The 25,818-nt window shown below is 37.5% G+C and overlaps 1 protein-coding gene and 1 long non-coding RNA gene across 4 annotated transcripts in view; one reads left to right on the top strand and one right to left on the bottom strand.

Moving 5' to 3' along the window:
* The window catches only part of LOC131507479 (cytochrome c oxidase assembly protein COX18, mitochondrial), an 84,000-nt gene that overhangs the window by 33,504 nt on the left and 24,678 nt on the right, over window positions 1–25,818 (bottom strand). For both annotated transcript variants that reach the window (XR_009259514.1, XM_058722314.1), the window contains 3 exons: window positions 10,878–11,024; window positions 8,292–8,459; window positions 7,751–7,902 (listed from right to left, as the gene is read on the bottom strand). The gene's annotated coding sequence lies outside the window, so the exon portion shown is untranslated. The remainder of the gene's footprint in view (window positions 1–7,750; window positions 7,903–8,291; window positions 8,460–10,877; window positions 11,025–25,818) is intronic.
* Window positions 3,380–24,124, top strand: LOC131507480 (uncharacterized). Of its 2 annotated transcripts, none has more exons than XR_009259516.1 (4): window positions 3,380–4,093; window positions 4,434–4,558; window positions 18,264–18,405; window positions 23,754–24,124. It is a non-coding gene; the product is annotated as an uncharacterized LOC131507480 (long non-coding RNA). The 2 variants fall into 2 exon arrangements; XR_009259515.1 differs by having other exon boundaries at window positions 18,264–18,410.

Here is a 25,818-nt window from a genome sequence, read left to right as displayed (position 1 = left end):
CTACCTAAAGGCAGAAAATAAATTATTTTACTAAAGACAAATTCTCATTAGCTCATAGATAGCACCAGAGGAATCTGCAGACAAATCTTATTAAATTAACCCTACTTAAGGAAGATAAGACCTACTAGCCCCAGTACCACTACCCTAAGCCCAAACTCCTTTGCCTTGTCAATCCTTCACCAATTAAAAAAAAAAAATTTTTTTTAATGTTTATTCATTTTTGAGATAGAATGTGAGAGGGGGAGGGCAGAGAGAGAGGGAGACACAGAATCCGAAGCAGGCTCCAAGCTCTGAGCTGTCATCACAAAGCCCAGTGCAAGGCTCAAACGCATGAGCTGTGAGATCACAACCTGAGCCAAAGTTGACGCTCAACTGACTGAGCCACCCAGGTGCCCCAATCCTTCACCAATTTATTGCTTCTTTGTCTCAAAGGTATAAAAGCCTCCTGCTTCCGTGGTTTCTTCCAGGCCTCAGCCTCTTGTGAAGGCTTCCATATACATGTAAAAAGTTAATAAATGTGTATGCATTTTTCCTATTAATCTGTCTGTATCAGTTTACTTTTCAGACTCAGCCAGTTATCCTAAGAGGATAGGGAAAAACTTTTTCCTCCCCTATACCCCTTTACCTCACCAGCTGCCAAAATAAAATTGCTTCCATTAGTAGAAATATCTAACAACTAATTCAATACTCTAATCATTTGGCTCTTTATATGCAAACAAAATTATATTAAATAACACTTCTCTCCTTAGATGGGCCCAGGGCTCCAGGTCAGGAGTACATCCATCCACACACATTACTACTAGCCATTACCATGAGGTGAACCAGGCCACAGCCTCTCTAGTCCGTGGGCCTGAGGCAAGATCCAAAAACACCCTCTGAACCTAACTGGAAAATACAGAACGTGAAGTCATATACTTCATTCACAGAAGGGAAGTGGGCATAAAATACAAAATATAAGCTTGCTCATATTTTCAAACATGTAAGGGAGCCACTGTGTGCAGGAAGAATGTATTCTTCTGGGGGAAGTTTATTAAAATGTAAATGTTCAGGGGCGCCTGGGTGGCTCAGTCGGTTGAGCGTCTGACTTCAGCTCAGGTCACGATCTCGTGGTCCGCGAGTTCGAGCCCCGCGTCGGGCTCTGGGCTGATGGCTCAGAGCCTGGAGCTTGCTTCCGATTCTGTGTCTCCCTCTCTCTCTGCCCCTCCCCCGTTCATGCTGTGTCTCTCTCTGTCTCAAAAATAAGTAAACGTTAAAAAAAAAATTAAAAAAAAAATGTAAATGTTCAGAGATCCATCTGGAAAAAAATAGAATCTAATAAGTTATAAAATATGCAAACATTGCTTCACTGTAAGATTGGTTACTAAAATCTACACTCTAAAAAGTTGCATCAGGGATGATATTTGGACTGACTGAGTCACAAAGTCAACCAATCAGAATACAGAAATCCCCTGGCCACTTAGAATCCACAAATAGAGTATTGTTTGTTTATATAACTAAGCTGTTGCAGTATCTGATTTTGCATTTTGTAGGCAACATACCAGATAAAAATTTGAATATACTCATGACTAGAGCCTACTAATAACACTATTATAAATATTACAAAAATGTCCAAAAGCAAATAAGTATAAGAACAGAGGAAAATAGGGAAAGATCATGTTCCTACTATGGTCAAAAACTTGCAATGAGTCCTCATCCCCTTCAGCACAAAAGCCCAGGTCTTTACAATAGCCTACACCCACCCCACCCTCCATCTGGCCCACAGTACCACTCTGAACTCCTCTCCCCTGGCTCTCTCTGCTCTGGGCACTCAACTCCTCACTGTTCCTCAAGTATGCCAAGCATACTCCTGCCTTTGCAATGAGTGCTCTTGCTGTCTGGAAGTCTCTCCCTCGAGGTTTCCACTGGGATACTTCCTCATCTCCTTCAAGTCTTAGTTCTAAAGTCACCTTTTCAATGAAGGAGTCTTATGCCCAAATAAGTGAACGACATCATCTACCTAATACACTTATTGTTTATTGTCTATCTCCTTCTGCTAGAACTCAGGTAAAGGGCAAGGACTTTTACCAGTTGGCTCATAGATGGTTCCAAAGCACCTAGTACAGGAACTGCTACACAGGAGATGCTGAATGATTATTTGTTGAATGATTGAAAAAGAAACAATAATTTAACTATACAACAAGACAAAGTGAGTATTTCTGGGAAAAATTCAAGAAACACTGCTGGGATTTAATAATTTTTGAAAGTGACAGAGAATTTAAATACAAGAAAGTGCTTTTCCAAACTGACATTTTAGAAAACTTCAGGAAGAGAGTCTGTATCTAGAAGGATCATCTACACCAGCTACTGAACACATTAAATATAACCTGATTTAAAAATTAATTGTACTATAGATTATTTTAGTATGTCAATATGTATTAAAATTATAATTAGAATCTTAGCTTTAAAACAAATAATGACAATTCTTCTATAATGCTGAGTTTAACTTGTATGGTTTTTACTCAGGGACTCCCCGGCTGCAGAGTTAATGAAAAAAATCTGGCTAGCACCTGACATTTCCTCCTCTTTATCTCCAGCTTTTGGGAGTCTCCTTTCTGCCACAGATCAATTTGGCAAGTACAAAATCACAGCATTTGGTTGAAAAGGAAGAATACAAGCATGAAGGAAGCTGATTTTGCAGAGCTGAAAAGATACATTTCAACCTTCAAGAACCAATTTAACCACTCCATTCCAAAGACGCTTTGGGGTAGGATTCTTAAATGTTGAGCTCCCCCCTGTGCCTGGGAGAAGCCATCCAACAATTTCTAGAAAAGCAGACTGCTGTTTGGAAGCATTCAGGAATACAGAACAAGTCTCTTATTACTGTGCTTCCCCACAGAGAGAATTCTCAAAACACTACTTTCTAAGAAGGACGTCTCCCCTCTGCTTTGAAAGAACAAAGATATTGATCAGCAGATTTCAAGTGCAGCACCTAAAGAGAAAGGGCTGCCCAAACCCAACAAAAGCTACATGAGAGTGGTGTTTAAGGCTTATGTGTGTGTATGCTTGCTTTGTGAAAGAAAGAATTATGTTTGTCTTCTTCATCCCTGATCCTCATGATGCATACATGCTAAGCTTCCATTAAATAGTTGCTGAATGAATGGTAAAAAAAAAAGAAAAGAAATAAAGAAAGAAACAAGGAAAGAAAGAAAGAAAGAAAGAAAGAAAGAAAGAAAGAAAGAAAGAAAGAAAGAAAGAAAGAACGAACTAGTCACTGCTCCCTAGGTTTAGTTGAAGGGTGGGACAACAGCTAAGTGCTGAGCACCTTTTTCTTATAATTCTAAGCATACATTTACTTAAAAAAAAAATTATTAAACCCCATAAATGTTTCTTAAATTTTTTTCTTCATTGCTTACTTTTGCCTTTTTTCGTAACTTAATTCTTTTATCTTTTTAATTAATTCAACAAGTATTTGTTCCTTAGCTAAACTTCCTACTTCAGAGATAATAGAAGAATAAATGCCTTGGAAACAGACATGCAGATCTAAACACTTCTTCCACTGATCTCTAGCTAGTGTCCTTGAACAAGCTGCCTACCCTCTCCCAGCCTCAGCAACTACATATGTAACCCAGAACCATATCCATCTCAGTAGATTGGTTAAGCGCTAATTGATTTCATGTATATGTACAGTAGATATTTGATAAGTGTTGTCTTCCCTGCTTCTATTTCCTATTAAAAGGTGGGAAATTTAATGGCTGAAGAGCAAATCCAATTCAAACTCTCAGAAATTAGAAAAAATAAGCCTGAGAGACCCCTTCTGATGGCACAAGACTATGTTGTATGCCATCTAGACCCCACTTTGTTTCCCTCTGGGAATGCAGAAAGACGGCATTTCTCAGACCTCCTTGTAATCAGTGGGTCGTGAGGCCATTAGAATGAAGTGAAGTGACATTCAGGCTTAGACTGTATAAAAATCTTCCAGGCCTGACCCTAACGGAAGCTCAGATGCAGAGGATCCCATAGAAGACTCCAAGGCCCTTTGTGATGTAAGAGGCATGGAATAGAAAGAGTGTAAATGATCCTTTCACCTCCACTGACCTGCAATAAAATATGACATGTAAGTAGCTCAATCTGGGAATTGTTTTGTTTTGTTTTGTTTTTACACCAGTTAGCCTATCTTGAATAATTTACCACACGAACCACCACCCAATCCTAGATGTGAAAATCTGGAAACAGATGACTACTTACCAGTTCTTTCACTAGATTTCTTGCGAGAGAAGACTGGGTCTTAACTTCTTGATACTCCACTCAACACTTAGCACAATACCCTAAATGAATACATTAAATTATAAATATATTTATTAAACATGTACATATTTTAAATAAAGTACACCCCACCCACTCTGGCTATTTTAATTTAAAATATAAACCTTATTTTCTGAAATCATTCCAATCAGGAAACAACCAAGATTTGATGACAATCAAAATGGCAACTGGAATATAATCCCTGTTTTCCCAGATCACTTGTAGGAGAAGGGCTATTCTGAGGAGGAGGAAGTTACAGGGACAATCAAGTGTGTAGGTAAGAATCCTAGTGGCATTTGAATATTGAGCTCTGAATTATTCTTTCAAATCCTGAAAGCTTCTCTGTCTCACTGAGTCCTGCAGGGATCATTTTCTCCTTGGATTATATCCTCTGTGTTTGCTGCTGTCACTTCCATTCTCTTCTCCTGGCAGCCATGCTTCTGCTATTGCTGGCCCACTTTTTAACTAATTCTGATATCTCACCTTTGATAAATTTCTCTTTCCAGCACACAAGGATCCATCCCCACACGTAAAAGTATTTGTTTGGCAACTAAAGAGCCAATTGCTATTTCAATGTTTACAGTCCCCTTCCTGGTGTTATGTGGGACACATTCACACACAGCAGTGTTGGAGAATATTTATAAGTGATGTTCTCAAAACCATTTCTCCCCAGTAGCAAACCAGATCCCAAGCTTTAGGACCAGTTGTCAGCTATCTCTACCTGAGTTGCCTACCTATTTTCACCAGACACTAGCAGTCAATAATTGTCTTTCTCAATTAAGTGCCTTAATCCAAGTGGCCTAGGTGCCTGTTAATCCCAAAGCACTCACCACTATTTTTTAATGTAAACTTTGTTAAGTATAACATATATTTAGAAGGGTACTCACAGCACAAGTGTCCAGTTCAGCGAATCCCTTCACTGCTGTTAGTTAGTTGGAGAGTTAGTTAGCTAGCTTTCCCCCAAAGTCTTGGAGACTCCTTTTCAAAAAGGAATCCTGGTAACAGTCCCTGGTATCCTAACACCTTTGATGTGAACAGGAAGATTCTCCCCACTCCTCTACTGCTGCTCACACATACTCTCACATGCTTTTGCTATATAAATAATGAATTAGAGTCAGAATTGGTAATCTCTGTCATGAAGACGCTTTGAAGGTTTGATATTTAGTTTGTACCCTTGCACACACTGATTTTTATTAAGTAGCACTTCTTATTTGCACAAAAGCATCTCAGGGATAGACTACATATTAACACTGTGCATAACACTCCAAAGGAGATATGTGTATGGTTCACTAGAGTCATATTTATAATGGACTCAAGACAACTCCAGAAACAGAGTGTGGTGGGGGAGGAACTGGCTTCACATCAGACCAAGAAATCCTTTCATGTCTTCATTCATAATTCACCACATGCTGTGCTCCCTTTCACCACTGCCTTTAAAAATCAAGAGGTAAAGATACTGGATTTATAGCTGGATATAAATTTCAATACAGCCAAATCTTTCCTGCCTTCTCAAGCATAGCCCAAACATGTCTTTATTTAAACACCTTTACCAAAAAATGGAAATTATTCTAAAAGGTGGCATTCCAATGTTCTGAAGAAGACATTCATATATTTAATTCAAAGGAAGTAGATGGTAGATAGACAAAAGAAAAAGCATTCTTAGAATTATTCTTTCTTGCAGCAAAACACAACCAATCATTTCCTTTTTTAATCTTCCAATTTTGTATTTATTTAAAATATCAGCTTTTTATTTTCCAAAACTATCCCTGAACATGATCTATCCCAGCTGTAACCTTACAAGTATCCATCTATCTTCAGAAAAAGTTATCGTTGCCATTTAAAGAATACTATGGAAATCCCTTTTTGTCCCATTCATAACTGAACAATATTTTATTTCTTATTTTTATTCGTTTGCTCCAACCAGGATACTCCCAGAATTAAAAGGAACAAATGATGAGAGTCATCTAGTTTATTTAGATTATTAGATGTTTTTTCCTAGAATGTTTTTTCCCTGCACCATTTTTTCTCTTTAAATGTTTCAATTTTTTTCCCTGCCATGTAGGTAATTATACTTTTTTAAAGTCACAGAACCTGATTCTTCACATATACAACCCATGCCCCAATACCACCCTATCACTACCATAACTGCTTTGCAGAGAACAGGTATGCTGGATTTTAACACCTTCACACTGCTGCTATAGGGTCTGAGAGTATGGGAGATATCAGAGTCTGGGACTCTAAATGACTGCCCTCCCCCAACACAAAAATGAATATATTGAAATTATTTAGATGTTCTTAACATGTTTATTTCACTGCTCTTGGATTAAATGAAGCCTCTTCCCCCACATATTTTAATGAATTGTAAACATTCATGAAAAACTGGTACTGTCTCCTGTCACAAGTAATCCTGTTTCGCTGTTATTTAGGCCTAATGATAAAACATGCCCAATGGGCCTAGAGTGATCTAGTAAATGGCCTGATCGTAGGAAAGGACATTAGTATGTCCTGTGGCCAAGCAAGAAATATGAATCTATAAGTGAGCAGGAAATCTGAATCAGCACTCTTAAAACATGCTGCTCAATTTAGTTCCAATCTTTCGTACATATATATCATATATATGTCTTTAAAATGTTATGATTATTATATAAAAGTGTTAAAAAGCACAAAAGATTTTTAGAGCAGTGAAACTATTCTGTAATAAACTATAATAGTAGATACATGTCATTGTACATTTGTCAAAATCCACAGAATGTGCAACACCAAGAGGGAACCCTAATGTGGATTACAAAGCTTTGAGGGACAATAACGTGTCAGTGTATGTTCGTCAACTGCAAGAAATGTACCACTCTAATATGGGATGCTGGTACTGTGGGAGGCTGTGATTATGTGAGGGCAGAGAGTATGTTTACTTAAAAAAAATTTATATCTTTTTTCATTTAACATTACGTCATATGGAATAAATACACAATACGGATATGTCTTCTCACTGCTCTCTCACTCTTCTCTAGTTGGCTAAAGGATCATTTTGTGATGGCTTCCAACATCCCTACAACCTTGGACAAATCACTGTTTCTGAATGTCTTGTTTTAAAGAGATTTTTAGTCTTTCCTCACACAATTCCTGCACCTGCACTTCCCCTTCTCATTGCATGCAACTTCATTTTATCTCTATTTATTGTCACCTCACCTATCAGAGATAAAATCAGCTTTTCTAAAACCTTCCTTTATTTTTAGCAACTTTTGAGTTTGTATGAAAAGAAAAAAGGGTTACAGAATTAGATAACACTGGTCCCCCTCTCTCTAATCTTCTCACACCACCCACCACCCAATCGATTCTACAAGCTCTTGTCAGAGATAGCTTTTTAAAGAGCCCAAACCCAATCAATGATTTCTCGGTTTAAAACCTTGGCTGGCTCCCAGGTTCATGCTGCCATGCCATAAGTGCCCTTCTTGGTCAAACCTGCACTTACCTTTTTTCTTTGCCATTTCCTCAACAGATCATGGCGCACTCCTATTTCCAACCATCGCCTTGCCATCGCTTTTCTCCTTCCACTTTTCCACTTCCAAGTTAATACATCCTTGCATTACAACTTATCTTCTCAGTGAAACCCTCTGTAGCCCCCTGCAGTAACAACAATTAACAGAATCTCTCTTCTCATTTGTACCACCAGCATAAAACTTTGTTGTGTTATACTATGGTTAGTTATTCATGTACTTGTCTTTCCAATGGACTGTAAGAAACTTGAGGCACAACTGACCTTAGCTATTTTTATATTCCCAACTTCTATCTGAGTGGCTGGCACTGAAATAGGTATCCTGAGAAGTCCAGGATTATTTGATAAAGGCATTCACATAATACCTATGAATAGTTCACCTGACCAAAGAGAAAAGTCAGAATTCTCTAATCTCACCTATGAAAGGAAGCAATAAGGATTTTTCCTTATTTCTACCTGGTTGGTTAGAGTGTGTACATTTCACTTGTATTATATTTTTTAAGGGACATAATATTACCTCTTTTTGTCAACTTAGCTTAGAATAGCAAATTTTCCCTTATTCATGAAAATGGTTATGTAAATTTGATTAATGATTATCCACAAAGATCCATCCATCCAATCACTCAAATATATTTTGTTATCTTCCATGTGGAACAAATGAAGTTCTTTTTATCCATGCTTCTATCTGGGAGACAGAGAACAAAACTATTTATATCAATCTCATAAGCAGAGTACAAAATGTCTCTGAAAATTCAAAATCTGATGAAAATTTTGACATCAGCCAAATCTAACTCTCATGAGTTCCACAAGAATCAGCCCCTGCAGTACTCCCTGAATAATGCTTTCCTTCAGCAGCTTAAAGCCAAAACCAGACTAATGGGTTTCAGGGAAAAGTAGTGGTTTCAGAAAGTGGGGAAAAAAATGATCTGTTGAATGCTACCCACCACCACCACCACTCACCATTTCCCTACTTCACCTGCTATCACACACACACACACACACACACACACACACACACACACCCTCACGTCTCCCCTTGTGAGCAAAGCTACTGAAAGAGGCATATATAGACACACAATTACTCTTACAGTGGTTTTTCAGGTATCCTTATACGGCATGAAAACCAGGTTAAGTGAGGTCAGTCAGGTTCCAAAGATGTTCCTGACTTACAGAAACCTTAGTTTCCAGGAACACATGTGGAAAAGATATCAGGTTGAAACATATGTCTGAGTTTGATGAGAAGCTCACTGGGCTGAACGCCATTAGACTTGAATTCTCATGTTGATTCTACCATGGTGATCTTAAGCAAATTTCTACATTTCTAGGTCTCAGTTTACTCACCTACCATAGGATATAATTGTCCAGTCTGTATTTTTTGTATTGGGGTTTACATTCTCCTCAAGGTATAAAGATACGTGCTAGATGCTACACAAAGGTGAAGGAAAAATAGGGACCACTATACTTAATGGTAAGTAATTCTAGAACTACTTTTATTAGAAAACAAGTAAAGGTATAATTTAGTATCAACTTCAAAGTTGCAGAAAATTTTAAAGCTAAAATAGTGAACTTCAAAGACATTATATATTATATTCATTCTGACTGGAACTTTCTCTGTGCCTCCAGACATCTGCTGAATTGGCTCTTTTTCCTCTGCAGAAGTCCTCTAGTGAAAAATGATGGCAAAATACTGATAAATACTCTCCAAGTTCCCTTCTATATCTTTTCATCCTATGATTCTGTGTATTAAATGGCAAACAGCCAATTTGCCAGTTTGATTTAAACCTTAGTTATATTATAGCTCACTATTAAAACGTAATGCTTTGCAAGAAGAAAAGTGAAAATTCCAGATTGAGGTTTATCACAATTCTGAGTCAAAAGTCCTTTGTTTGTGGTGGGGAAAGGAAAAAGTAGAGGTATGATGAGAGGAGATTCTGGCAAGTGTGCCCCTCATAGGTGAGGGATGAAAGCAGGAGTGAAAAGTAAAGAAAATATGTAGAACCAGCCTGGAAATGTGGCTGGTACTCTGTGTCTCAGAGAGGAGAAGCAGAGATGGAGTGCTCCTGTAAGGTGGGAAAAAGCAACTTTTCCCTTCAGGAATGTTAAGAAAACTAGACTCTAATAAATACGGTCTAGGTAGCTTGATTACTTGGTTCTGGATGTCTATGAGAAGTAAAGGCCTTGTAAGGTTTAATAAGTATTTCATAGAGAGCTTCTTCAAATTATACCATTCCCTCCCTCCATATTTCATGTGCACAAATTAATCATAAATCTTGGCATAAACATATCCAGTCTTCATTTCATTACTTCATGGTGAATATGATGCTTTTGATTACTTCAACTAACCTTAACATATCCACTTGACTCTAAAATGGCCCTTGAAACCAAGGATGCAAATCCCCACAGACAAATGTAGTATGTTCAGAGATTTTATCTTGACAATCTGCACTAGCCAGGAAGAAAATGCTCCTTTGTCATTCACCAGGACTTTAATAAAATGGGAGCTTGTCAGAAGAAACAAGTACAAATCAAGCTCCACAAAATAAAAACAAAATGCACTCTTGGGAAGACACGTTCATGGGAATATATTTTCTTCCACTTTAATTTCTGCTAAGGTTGTGATAATGGGATTTGTATCGAAATACTAAACAAAGAATCAGTGTAAGGATGACACTTAATGTGAGAAAATACTACTGTAGGTCAAAATGTTCTTTACAGGTAGAACTGTGGTTTAGCTGTGTGTGCATCTGGCAACATGGGTGTTTGTATATAGGAAGAAGAGTGTATGGGGAAAAATAACACACTGAATAGATTATCCATGGTTTATGAAAATAAATCAATCTCTGCCACCAAATTTATAGGCTCAGCATATTTTGTGTGTCTTATTGCTTTATTTATTTATTAAAATAAAAAATTTTAAAAACCACAGTAAAAATTCATCTCATTCCTGTTAGAATGGCTATGCTCGAGAAAATAAGAGGTAACAACTGTTGGTGAGGATGTGAAAAAAAGAAAACCCCTGTGTACTGCTGGTGGGAATGTAAATTGGTACAATCACTATGGAAAACAGTGTGGAGGTTCCTCAGAAAATTAAAAATAGAACTACCATATGATCCAGCAATCCCACTTCTGGGTATACATCCAAAGGAAATGAAAATAGGATCTTGAAGTGGTATCGACACTTCCGTATTCATCACAGCATTAATGGAAGATGACAATTCTCTTTATGGCAGAGAAGGATGTTGTAAAATAGCTGGTAAAATAATTAGAACAGATAAATTCATGAGCAAACTACAAATTTCTATTTTATGCACATAGTTCTAATGCACCTGGAGAAGAAAGCATTTCAAATTCTTGGCTGTAGTGTTTTCTGTGGAGAACGATAAAGTTCTGAAACCTTTATTGGGCTCTCCAAACAATTCAGGGTGCTGCCTTTGATCTTCACAGCCCCAGTATCATTTGGGTTCAGGTTTCCATAGAAACTGCCTTTATGTACCACCATGCCTGTTTCCGCTGGCCAAAGAACAGCTGCCAACACGCCTTAGGTGTGAATACCAAGGGCTGGAAACAACATATTTTCCATGGAGAAATTCCATTTTTGGAATTCAGTCTTTCAGTTGGTTGCACCAAGAATATTGGCCTTCAGGCCATAGAATAAAGCCCAATTATCTGATACTTATGGGAATATTTACTGGTAAAATAACATCAAGCCACAACATTATTAAGATGAAATAAGTATCTTGGCTTAAATTCTCAAAATTCTTTGACTTCCTTTTGGATACTTCCAAGCATGCCAATGTGTGTTGAAACTATAATTAAGTCCTCCTACTTCTCTATGAAAAATTCATGTCTGCCTAAATCATAAAAGTTCCTTTGCAAATGGAAGGGGTTTTAGAACAATTGGCAACGAGTTATTAAAAAATAAAGTTCTTAGAACTAGAACACTTGTCTGTATAGCATATCTGGAGAACTAAAGTAGGAACACAGAAATTCCCATCAAGTGCACTGGTGTGTGGAGATGCCCAGGGAAGGATCAACCCCCCTTCTCCAACCCATGGAGGGAGAGTCTGCAATTCAGTTGGAGAATAACCCATCACCTTTGGAAACCAGATTTTATTATGACCTAGTCTCAACTCAAATGTCATTTAAGAGGACTTCCATATGTGTTATAAAGAAGTGCCCACCCCAAAGTTACTCCCAACTACTTTTTCATGGCAGAACTGGTAGAAGAATCAGAAAACGTGGAAACAGGTCAATTGAGATTATACAGAAAGGAAAATGAATGAAGAAAATGAACAGAGCTTCTGGCAGCTGTGGGAAACTACAAGCTACCAAAGTATGTACAATAGGAGTCACAGAGGAAAGAACAGAGAGGAAGGGGCAGAAAAAAAATGTGAAGAAATAGTGACCAATAACTTCAAATTTGATTTTAAAAAAAGGTTGAGGGGTGCCCAGGTGGCTCAGTTGGTTGAGTGTCCAACTCTTCATTTTGGCTCAAGCCATGATCTGTGGACCCTTTCTCTCTCTCTCCCAAAATAAAAAATAAATAAAAATTTAAAAAAAAATTAAAAACCACAGTAAGAGATCACCTCATTCCTATTAGAATGAATAGCTATCCTTGAGAAAATTAGAGGTAACAACTGTTGGTGAGGATATGAAGAAAAGAAAATTCTTGTGTACTGCTGGTGGGAATGTAAATTGGTACAATCACTATGGAAAACAGTGTGGAGGTTCCTCAAAAATTTAAAATAGAACTACCATGTGATCCAGCAATCCCACTTCTGGGTACACAGCCAAAGGATATGAAAATAGGATCTTGAAGTTGTATGGGCACTTCCATGTTCATATCAGCATTATTTACAATAGCCAAGATATAGAAACAACCTAAATGAACACTGATCGATGAATGGAGAAAGTAGATGTATTAAATATATATATTTACATACACATAAATATGTACATATAGATATTATATTTCTACATAATAAAATATTAGTCAGCCATGAGAAAGAAGGAAATCCTTCCATTTATAACAACATGGATGGTCCCTGAGGACATTAGCTAAGTGAAATAAGTCAGACACAGAAAGAAAAATATTATATGATATAGGTGGAATCTATAAAAGCTGAGCTTATAGAGACAGAGAGCAGAATGGTAGTTAACAGGGGCTGGGAGACAGGGAAAATGGGGAGGTGCTCATCAAAGGGTACAAACTTCTAGTTAGAAAATGAATACATTCTGGGGATCTAATGTGCAGCACTGTGATTAATCAATAACAATCCTATGATGTACACTTGAAAGTTGCTAAAACGGTAAATCTTAAATATTCTCACCACAAAAAAGAAATGGCAATTATGTGAAATGATGGGGTGTTAGCTAACACTGTGATGATAATCATATTGCAATATGTAAGTACATCAAATCAGCACATTATACACCTTAGAGTTACACAATGTTATGTGTCAGTTATATCTCAATGAAGGTGGGGAAAGTTAATCTGTATATCTAAGAGGCTCAAGAACTCCAAGTAGGATACACTCAAAGATCAAGTACTTTTTTTACTGAGGCATTTGCAGATCTTAAAGCAGTGCCTAACACATAGGAGGCTCTCAATAAATATAATAAATATTTGTTGAATCAGCAAATTAATTAATCTTCATTTCACAAATGAAAAACCTGGAGCACAGGGAAGCACAGCAATTTTCCCAAGGTCAAACAGTTAGTCAGTAATGGAGTCTGGTTTTAAACCTAGGTGGTCTGCCAACAAAACCCTCTATATCAATCTACACTAGTCTACATCATGTACCAGCCCTTGTGTTGTTAAAGTATTCAGAATATGCATTTTTTTGAAATCCATGTTCAATAATTAAACATCTCCTTCTGCCTCCCTTTGCTTCCATCTGAATATATTTGTTCATAGATAATGAGATAAGGACAAATGAGTGGAGCCCAACGTCAGTCTCTCAGATCACCCCAGTCCTGCCTCTATGGTCTCAAGTCTAAATTACAGGGACAAGAAGGGCCTTACGATGAAAAGAGATATTCCTGAAATTAAATAATTACTAAGTCTGTGCTGACAAATCCCCAAATCTCAATGAAATAAAAGGTTGAGAGGAAAAATATATGGAATCGAAACTGGCTTGAAAAATATCAAACAAGAGAAGATCAATAAGCTTTGAAGAAATTGAAGGTTATCATCTAATTATATCCAGTAAAAGATTTTAGGACCAGACATTTTTACTGGTAGTGATCCAGTTAATTTCATAACCAAAATAGCAAAGGTGACCAAAGTGAATCCAAAATACAAAAGTTATAAATTGGTCTTACTTATGTGAATTTGACAAGGACCAAATAAAATAAGAACAAAGTAAATTGATCAGTAGACTAGAGCAAACATCTACCATAATTGAACGGCATTGATTTAAATTTTTTTTAACGTTTATTTATTTTTGAGACAAAGAAAGACAAAGCATGAACAGGGGAGGGTCAGAGAGAGGGAGACACAGAATCTGAAGCAGGCTCCGGGTTCCGAGCTGTCAGCACAGAGCTCGACACGGGGCTTGAACTCATGGACTGTGGGATCATGACCTGAGCCGAAGTCAGATGCTTAGCCGAATGAGCCACCCAGGCGCCCCTGAACAGCATTGATTTAAAGGGTCCAATAATTGTTTAATATTAGGAAATCTACAAATCTTTTTTTTTTTCTAGAAATCTTTCCTTAAATCTGCAAGTCAAAGAACAAAAGCCATACAATCATCAAAAGATGCTAACAAGGAATCTGAAAGTCAGTAAATCATTCTTACAGGGAAAAAAGTAACTTTTAAGAGCTAGAACTAGAAGGAAATTATTTAATGTGCAAATAAATATTCTAAAATAATAACCTTATATTAAAAATAAATCTAGAGGCATTTACATAAATAGTAAATAGGCAAAGATATCTATCCAATATCACTCTTGATCTGGTAGAGCTATGTAAATGGAGAGGACATACTGTCATGATGGAAGATGAAATTAAAACTGTTTACACAAAACTGGTAAAGAATTAATCGAAAATTTCAAATTTAGTACTCAAGTGTAAGATATACAATGTATATCCACATTTTCTTGTACACCAGAAAGTATGTTAGAAAATACAATAGAATATATATTCCACTGACAGTACCATGAAGCATATATAAAATATCTAGAAATGACCTAAAAACATGTGAGGAACCTACACAAACAAAATGACATATTTTTTACTATAAAGTGTAAAGTAGAAGGAGGTGAAGGGATAAAAGGAAACGAAAACATGGTAAGAGACTACTTTCTTCAAAGGAAAAATGGAATTCTGAAAATATATCAACTCTTTCCCAAAGTAAGTTATAAATGTTTCATAATCTTAATCAAAACACTTGCTAAAAGCCAAAGTATTCTTCAGGCCCTACAGGGCTGCACATGATCTGGCCCTTGACTCCATTCCTGACCTCATCCCTATAACCCCTCATTCCTTCGGATCACACAAGCCTTCCTCCCGCTCCTCTGGCACCAGGAACCCATGATCCCTCTGCCTGTGACTACTCTTTTCCACTCACTCTCTCATGGCCTCCTCATAGAAATATTCTTGAACAACATTCTCTAACACCATCTCCATCATTCTCTGCCGTTGTCCTGCTTTTTTGTTTGTCACACCAACGCCACCTGATACTGCGCCGTACAGCCATTCCTTATTTGTCTACCGTCTGTCTCCTCTGAGAGATCATGAACCCCACGACAGCAGTGATTGTCTATCTTGGACACAAGTGCATTCCATTCCCCAGCACCTAGAATAAGGAATGCCTGGCACGGTGAAGGACTCCATAAACACTTTTTGAATGGAATAATGAGAAATCCCAACTGGATAAAATTATTCTAAATTTAGCCTAGAACTATAAATAGACAAGAGTGCAGAGTAACTTCTTAATGCAACAATAAAGGAGTCTTGCTTTACCAAATATTAGCATTTATTGTAAAATCATACTGGAGTACCTGGGTGGCTCAGTCAGTTAAGCGTCCGACTCTTGGTTTTGGCTCAGGTCATGATTTCATAGTTTGGTGAGTTTGAGCCCCACATCAGGCTCTGGGCTGGCAGTGTGAAGTCTGCTTAGGATTCTCTCTCTCTCTCTCTCTCTCTTTGCCTCCCCCCACTCATGCTGTTTCTATCTCTCTCTAAATAAATAAATAAACTTAAAAACAAAATCATAGTAATTAAGTCAGTGCTGTACTGGGAGACAGGCAGATTACTAAAACAAAATTGACAAACTCAGAATAACCATCGTTCATAAAAGAACATATCATAAAGTCAACATCATAACAAGAGGGAAAATTAATTATTCAACAAAGAATGTAAGGTACACTAGATCAATCTTTGAGGAAGAAGAGGTTATTCTATAAAATCTAGTAAACTTCATGTTTTGAAAATGGCTTTAAAATAAAACAATTAAATAGAAAAATATGTGAATATTTTGCTGATATTTGGAGGTAAATTATACTTGTCAGGAAATCACAAAAAATATGAAAACATTTGGACATATAAAAATTTTAAGTTTATACATATCAAAAATGCTATAACCAAAATGAAAACACAACATAATGGAGAAAGAACTCTTGGCACAATTATGACAAAGGGCCATTGTATTTTTACCATATAAAGCAAGCTCATAAATCATCACGAAAAGCATTAAAAACTAATAGAAATACAAAAGCCAACAAACATATTAAAATGAACATTCTTAGTGGTAACCAAAAAATATAAATTAAAACAATGCCTCTCTCAAAATGCCAAAATAATACATGCTAAAAGTTAATAAAGATGCAGTGGGATAGTTCTCATACATAGCTGGCAGAAAGAAAAATTGGTGAAAAATTATGGAAAAAAGTTTCCTGTTTAATAAGTAACTCTACTCTTAGAAGTTATTCCTAAGGAAATACGTGTGGACTGAGATTTATATCTGAAGTTTCTCATCACAAGATTTTTTATATAACAGCAAAAATTTACAAACAAAACACAAACTCCCCAATCATATGGTGAAATCATTTATGGGACATTCACACAATGGGTGATTATGCAGGTTTTAAAATATGTTTTCAAGAATCTTTAATAATATCTGCTAGCATTTATTATATATAAAGTTAAGTTAGGAGGAAGAAGAGGAGGCGAAAAAGAATTCAAAATTATATACACAGTTATTACAAGATATTACATCTGAATCAGGGCTCAGATTCCGTAGATTAAAAGAATTATGTCTCTCTCAACACAGTAACTGAATTTAGAGCCCAGGTCTTTTTGGTAGAGTAGAACCATTTGCTTTTATAAATGTGTATGAAGTAAAAGGGCGTCCTGGTAAAAAATGAAATGAATCCCAAAGCCATACTCTTGAGAGAGTCAAAGATATAAAAACATGTCTGATGAGCTAGGGTGGGAGAGGATGGAGATATCCAAACCCAAGCCAGATGTCAACAAGATAAGGTGTTGTCCATAAGGAAACTCATATAAGAAAGGTTAGGCCATGGATCACCCAAACTGAGACCTAAGGCCAAAGTCATTGAAAGGAAAGTGGGTTTCAGGACCGGTGTGTATCTAATGCTGGAACCTGTTCCAACACAGCCTCTTACCACCACCACCCCGAGGTCCTCTGAGGACACCAGATGGGCAGTGTCTATCCAGCTCTTTAGCACTGTCCCTGACATGGAGTTCATGCTCACTGAACATTTTTCTTGAATGAAAGAAAAAAACATGTGAGTCAATGAGTCAATAAGTGAATCAAAAATTATTTAGCCTGAGGCATGTATTTTTACTGTGGGCACCTCAATGAAGCATGATGCTGAGAAGTATCCTCTTTCAAACCTCAAAGTGTGGATCCATAGATATTTTCACCAGGAGCAGTAGGCCATTAGGAACACCATGACAGTGGTGCCTCCACATTGAGGAAATGCCTGGGTGCAGTAGAGTTCATAGCAGAATTCTCCTGGGGCTTAGGAATGCAGCCTATGGCCCTCAGGGCTGTATTCAGTTTCAGAAGGCAGCTGTGGGTAAGCAACTAGGGAATGGAATTGAGGTAGGAGTATAAGAGACCTTGGCAAGTTTCAAGAGATTTGGAAAAAAATACCCAGGGAAAAGTGTGAATTTTTTGCTCCTGTGTCTGGTTGGTGCCCAAGCCATTGTTACTTGAATGTTTCATAGAAAGACTGTTTTACTTTATGGACACAGGCTTTTGTGAAATAAATTATTTAAAGTATACAGTAATATACCTGTTTCATAAAAACAAAAAGTCTTAGGTAAACACACACACATATACACACGTACACATACACTAATGCCTCAACACAGAGAAAAACATTTCTGCATTTAAAACTTTTTGTTAAGGGCCTTGGATTTTGTAAACTGGAGAAAAAAAGAGAGATAGCTGTTCATTAAAAAAAAAAAAAAAAGGTGTAAATAAAGGTCAATAAGCACCAAAATCTTGTTCTGCAGGAGGAACCGGAGAGGAGGCCAGCTTGCTGGTTAGCACTGCAGATGCAACAGCAGGGACTCTAGATGCTTCCGGTGGCCCCAGCAACAGCATCCCTGAAGGAGAGAGGAGCCAGAACCAGCTCCTCCTGACAGCGACCGACAGGTGAAGTAAGCTCAGGCAGACCTGTAGAGCTAGTTTGGACACATCTGGGGGAGCTGGAGTTCTTACACAGTGGGTGAGGATGAAGCCTGAAAATATGTCTTGCCATGGTCATTGAGACCACAGTTTCACTCCTACACTGTTGTGGCCTGAGGAAAAGGTTTTGCAGGGCTTTTCCTCCAGGAGTTCTTAACCTTCTAGAGGAAAGAAAGCAACAATGCAGAAGCTAATGGTGTTAGACAATACAGGACTATGTGAAGAATTAGTAACTGTAGGAGTTTAGAAGAAAGTTCTCTAGAATCAAATAGCCAGAAAATATTTTATTAAGAAGAAAGGAATTTAAATGTGGATGTAAAGGATGGCCTGGAACCAAATGAAATAAAATGAGAAAATTAAAGGTGAGCGGCAGAGGGCCTTCCAGTGGCATGTTTATCCTCCATCATTTCATGGAGGGTTCTAGAATGGTTAAGGTAACTAGTAAGTCTAAGAAGCAATGGTCAACGTAACTAGTAAATTCAAAATTTCATGTATAATATATAGTCTAATCTCATAAAAGGACTACTTATTTTCTATGGAATATTATTAAAGCTCCAAAAGTCAAGGAATAGTAAAGATAAAACATCTGCCTCATGATCCCATTCTAAAGCAGAAAGGATGGACAGAGAGAAAAGACATAATTACAGAAAACTTGTGCTGTGATTTTGCTGGAGATAGAACCACCAGAATCTGACAGTATTGAACACCCCCTGGTGGTCATATTAGTGAAGACTGGTTACTTGGGGACTTTTCACCCATTTTGCTACATGGGGAATGATTCCCAAAGACGAAATGGCATTCATTGACTTGATTCTCCTTCCCCTTCATTAATTTGCACCTTGATTTATTTCCCTCCACCAGCACTGTCTGGTAATTCTAAAAAGCCCCTCCTTTGACCACAGCTGTAGTAAAATGAAGACCGAGGGAGAATGTGTAGATATATAGGCAATAATACAATTAATTCCAGATGGCAAGAAGATACAGTTCTGTATTTCTAAAGAAAATACCGAACAGGAGGAAAATCAATGGTGTGGGAAATTTTGGCATTTAATGTTATTCATCCAGATCTCAGATGTTGCTGTGAGACAGGCAAAGATTAAATAACTATGCAAAACACCTAGCAAAATCCCTGTAATTGAGCAAGTACTCAGTAAACATTATTCCTTTCTCTTAAATACGTACTGATATATTTCTAAACGGGATTCAGAAACAAAATGGACGACACACACAAAAAATGGTATCTATGTGAGGTGATGGATGTGTTAATTATCTTGATTGTGATAAGCATTTCACATTGTATATGCTTATCACATCATCATGTTGTTCACCTTATATATACGCACTTCTATTTTTCAATTATACCTCTGTAAATCTGGGGGGAAACCTGGAAAAGAAGGAAACAGATGACAAAGGAAAAAAAGAAACAAGTTAGATTTCATAGAAAATAAAAATACCATTATGACATAGAATTGAAAATTCCACTATGGGATCTATTTTCTGCCTGACATACACTGCCTTTTCTTAGCTTTTGTATGTGTCCTTCGCTCAGCAACAGCAGAAAAAAAGAGAAAAATGGGGAGAGGGCCATCCAATTTTCTAACTATTGAACTAATAAGGAAAACTCATTTCTCTGCTACTTGCAAGACATATGACCTTAAACAAGTCAATTTATTTGGGTCTCAGTTTCTCCACCCAAAAAATGAAGAGACTGTCCTAGATAGTTCTCTACTGCTGCTCATGGATTACCAATAAACTAAGAGGAGCTCATTTGTCCTTGGTGAAATGAACAATGTAGAGTTTTACATATATTATTAAATCGAAAGACTGTCATCAATTCTGAGATTAAATCCTTCTTACCCACATGGTGTTAAAATATCTCTTCTTTTGTGAAGTAGTGGTGACATGATATTAGGGGTGGCTTTAATGTCCTAAGTAAAACACTGCCAATCCTAAACTGACCCCCCAAATTTTTGGTCTATGAAATCACTGAAAATCCACTGAAATTCACTGAAAGAGTGGATATGGTAGAATGATAGTGAAATCTGTAAACAGTTGAGAGCCTCTGTTAATTCAATCCAGGCTCTGTTAATTACAGACTTATGCGACCTTTTTATTTGTTTGTTTTATTTAATTATTCTAAACCCAAGATATGATTAGGTAATCTGTGCTTGAAATGTTATTGATCACACAAACGGAGAATTTGAAAACTCCTTTCCTTGCTGATCTCTAAAGGTCCTTCCAGCTCTGCTTTCTAGACTAATACATGGACATACACCTTAGTTACACTGTAACACTAACAGAACCTCCAGATCACACAGGAGGTCAACTCAGAAAAAAACACCTGAGTGATCAAATCAACCTTCCCAAGCTGCAAACAGTAGAGAGGGCTAAAACAAAGGGAGAGAAAAAGACTGGCTATAGAGACACATCACAGAAAAAGAGTAGCATGCTAACAGAATGCCTTCTGCATATGCTTATTAGACAAATATTAGATGCAATATATACATGAAAGAGTCATTTTTTTCACCCCTAAAAACATAAACTGCTAGTCATAAGTTTTAAAAATTCCAAATTTCTTCCTTGGGTTTCACCTCCTTCTTTATGTCAACTTCGCGAATTCTCCTTCCCAGGAGGGAAAAAACAAAGGATATTGGAAAAATAAAAACTGAGTAACCACAAAGCGTCCCCAAGCTCACTCTTCGGTTTTTAACACTGTTTCCCTACAGAGCTTGTAAAGTGGAACCCACACACACACACACACACACACACACACACTCCTCTATAGTATTCTTCCTGTCTCTGATAAGCTACTGAATCCAAATACAGGTCACAGGCACCACCTAGAGGCATTAATCATAAGTCTGACTCTCATTTCAGTGAACTCTATCTACAAGTCAGTTCAAAATGCAGTTGAGTTTCCCTCTAATCACAGACTTGAAAATTAATCAAGTGCTCCCATATCTAAATGCAGTCGGGGGAGGAAGTAAGACCAAATCAAGAGGAGATATGCAAATATACACATCCTGTCAAATTGTTAGACTTGCTGTATCACCATCTCACTTGTTAACACCTTTGTGGTTTCTTCACTTGTGCCTCTTCCACAAGAAAATGCACTACATAAAGGCCACAATTCTACTTGTGGGTGTCAAGGAGATCAGGAAAGTGAAACCATAATAATTCCACATAAGCCTTAACTCAACAAACAACATGCCCTTTTAACAATGAAAATATGTCTGCAATAAATGTTATTAGACTCTGCCAGTTACCATTGCTATCAGGGACAAGGAGTGCATTTCCAGAAAGTTTAGCCTTCCTGTGCTGGCTTTATCTCATTAGCAATAACCAAATATCTGGGTGATGTTTTAAATTAACCATCTGCACATCTCATCTATGTAACATTAACTTGAATAAATAAATAGGTCCCCAAAATTCAAAGGCCTATCTATATCCAAAGTATCATAAATCACCAGGCAAAGTTAAGGGATGGCTGAAAATAATGAGGAGCCATGAGCTTCCTGTGCATAATTGAGTCTACAACTCAGGACTATGTTTGACAAATACCTTGGACTTCCAAGCCAACCAATTTAAAGCTAAGGTAGCTCAGATTGGCAAAAATTATGTTGGCTAGGGACAATGGAGTCCCAGGTTCCACTCCCATCTTTATTACGATGTAGCTGCGGGATCTAAGGCTATTCATTTAACTTCTCAGTTTTCTCATCTATAAAATAAGGAGGCTGTTTATTATGAATTGCAAAACTCTATAAGCATAAACAACTTTTCATTCTAATTTAAAAGTCCTAGGTATAAGAAAGCTTACGCAAAACACCTGCCCTTTATTGGCATTGATGCTTTGTTTCTACAAACCACTAGTGGGCAGTGTTGGGCTACTGCTTAAGACACAGCCTGCAGGGTGAGCAATGAGCTTCCGCTGGCAATGAAGAACCACTTCTGCAATATTTTTCTCAGAACTGTGCCCGCCTACCCACTGCTGCAATTGCTATCTTGCTATTGCTATAAGATACAAAAACGAAAATTTAAAGAATAAAAGTCTCAACATTAGACATTGTTTTCTTGTTTTTACCATAAGTTGATCATGAGTCTCCTAAGTGGTATAATTTTAGCTCAATCTTTAATTAATCACCTAAATTATTATAGCAACTCATTAAAACTACAATTGTGCATGAAGGAATTAGGATGTTATTTAATGATCCAGAACAATTATATAGGATTTTGATTTATCCAAATAGATAGATTTCTGAAAATGTGTGTACAACACTTTTTATGATGACAAAAGTAATACATTTCACTAAATAAATTTTAGCTTCATAGAAAAGGCTATATAAATCCCCCAAATCTTAACATCTTGAAAATATCACTTTATATTTTGTGGTTTATCTTTTCTATAAGCATTTAACTTTTCTTTTCTTTTTTTTTTTTTTTTTTTAAGTTTATTTACTTAAATAAGAGAGTGTGAGCATAGGCATTGGAGGGACAGAGAGAGAAGAAGAGAGAATCCCAAGTAGGCTCTGCACTGTCAGCACAGAGCCCGACACAGGGCTCAATCTCACAAACCATGAGATCTTGATCTGAGATGAAATCAAGAGTCAGACATTTAACCGACTGAGCCACCCAGGTGCCCCTAGCTTTTCCTTTTAAAGAATCTCTGCACATATTGTTTTATAATGTGATTTTCTCTCATTAATTTTGTCATGAATATTTCAATGACATTATCTTCTCCATCAGCCTCATTCATTTCCACTGTATTGCATTATAAAGACAAGAAAAAATTGAGTCAGCTGTCTTTTTTGGAAACTTAAGATTCTTACTTTTTTTTGTTGTTTATTTATTTTTGATAGAGTGTGAGCAGAGGAGGGACAGAGAGAAAGGGACACACAGAATCCCAAGCAGGCTCCCAGGCTCTGAGCTATCAGTACAGAGCCCAACACTGGGATCAAACTCATGAACTGCACGATCATGACCTGAGCTGACGTCAGATGCTTAACCACCCAGGTGCCCTATAAGATTATTTCTAATTTCACACAGAAATGAATATCCTTAGTGAGAAGTCTCTGATATGCTATCTGAGCATAACTGAAGGTTGAAAAACTGGGCAACAATTCCAGTCGTTTCAAAGTTCAGATATGTCTTTGTCTCAGACAGTTTTAAATAGATTCCTGAATACTTGAAGAAGGCTGGTGGTGAGTTTTCTAATCTTGACTTATACCAACTCAGATGCTGTCTTAATCCGCCCCAGCTGCTATAGCAGAATACATGGACTGGGTGGCTTATAGACAGTAGAAATTTATTTCTCACAGTTCTGGTGACTGGGAAATTCAAGATCAGATGAGATGCCAGAGGATTTGGTGTCTGCTGAGAACCTACTTCCTGGTTCCCAGACAGCTGTCCTCTTGCCGTGCCCTCACACAAAGCAAAGCTATGTCCTGAATGGCTAGCTACACCCAAGAGTTACAAGGAGCACTCTCCATAGAAGACCTGGTATCTTTTCCTCATAATTACTGGAAGATGCTACAATAACAGAAGCTAGCAGAGAAAGTTAAGTCAAAGACAAAAACACAACCAAGAATCACCAAATAGTTAAGCAAAAATCACACCCTGAAACATAAGCATAAATCCAAATACACAGAACTAACTCCTGAGGAAATAAAATAAATACAACAAACTGAGAGTGATTTTTCTTTCTTTTTTTTTTTTTTAATGTTTATTTTTGGGAGAAAGAGAGAGACAGAGCATGAGCAGGGGAGGGGCAAAGAGGGAGGGAGACATAGAATCTGAAGAAGGCTCCAGGCTCTGAGCTGTCAGCACAGAGCCCAACGTGGGGCTCGAACTCATGAACCATGAGATCATGACCTGAGCTGAAGTTAGACACTGAACCAAGTGAGCCACCCAGGTGCCCCGAGAGTGATTTTTAAAGTATAATTAATATCTTTAGAAGCGTTAATAAAAAAAGATACCATATTCTTGTAGCAAAATAGGCTGGTGCAAAAATTTATAAGAATAGTTATGATTTAAAATTCTGTAACTGAAATAAAACTCAGTAGATGAACTGAGTAGACACACCTGAAGGACAGAGACAGCTGAAGAACAAATTAGTGAACTAGAGCACAAATCAAAAGGTCAAAGTGATGAAAACTGGGGGGAAATGAAGAATGAGAGAGTGGAGACAGCTAGTATGAATGACTTATAAATAAAATGAGTATGAATGGGAGAAGAGAGATAGGAGGGAGAGAGAGAATAACATGGAATACTGAAAGATACAGATTAAGCAATGCTGGATGATGGAGGAGAACCATTAAGTTAAGCATGGCAGTGAGGTCCCTGCTGGAGGGATCATCAAAAAAAGAGTAACAAATGATACATAATAATAAATAATAAAAAAAGACATGTGTTTTATAGTACCAGGAGAGAAAGTGGGGGTAAAGATAGTGGATGTGAAGTTTGTAAATTGGTGTCAGGAAGTTGACCAAGCTAACATTTGCCACCTTATTTTTTGTTTGACATAGTGAGGTGAGTTTTTCTTTCACCCATCCCTATTTCCTGGAAGCTGAAAGCTTCTACACCTAGGTGATAGAATGCGGGCTGTCTGTGCTGGGCAGAGGACAGGCTTTTAATGTAAGATATAAAAGGAAAGGGATATGTTGATAGGAAATAAACATCTATAATATAAAGTGTCAGATCTTTTTAAAATTTATATTCTACTTTCCAGCCAGACTAGCACTTTTACCCTCCTCTATCTTCTGGACCTGTCCAGCACAGAAATCTTGGGGAACAGAAAAGGAGACCTATTTCAGGAGCACCCACAGCAGAGTAGGTTGGGATTAGGATGAAAGAGAAGTAGTTAAGAGGATCAAGGACCATGGGAATAGCTCAAGGAGAGTCCAGGATGCCTGGGTGGCTCAGTCAGTTAAGCGTCCAACCCTTGATTTTGGCTCAGGTTATGATCTCACAGTTCATGGGTTCGAGCCCTGTGTCAGGCTCCAAGCTGACAGTGCAGCGCCTACTTGGGATTCTCTCTCTCACTCTCTCTGCCCCTCCCCCTTGCTTTCTCTCTCAAGATAAACTTAAAAAGAGTGTCCAGATGAGATTCTGTGATGAAGGGGATGGACTTATGCTACCACCCTCCCTGCCTCCATTGGAGGCTATAAGTGAAAGCTCACCTACATGAATGGAGAATGAAATGGGTAAAATAAAGAAAGTCATTCTTAAGTTCTCACCCCCAATGGATGTTATATGGGTTAAACTATGGCGCAAACCTGAACTGAGAGCTGAATGAACCTCATTTGCAACTCTGTTTTTTGTTTTTGTGTGTGTGTGTGTGTGTGTGTGTGTGTGTGTGTGTGTGTGTTTCCAGCTAAGAGGTAG

Source organism: Neofelis nebulosa, chromosome 3, assembly GCF_028018385.1.
Source record: "Neofelis nebulosa isolate mNeoNeb1 chromosome 3, mNeoNeb1.pri, whole genome shotgun sequence".
NCBI classification, from domain to species: Eukaryota; Metazoa; Chordata; class Mammalia; order Carnivora; family Felidae; genus Neofelis; species Neofelis nebulosa.
This window is presented reverse-complemented; position numbering and strand designations above follow the sequence as displayed.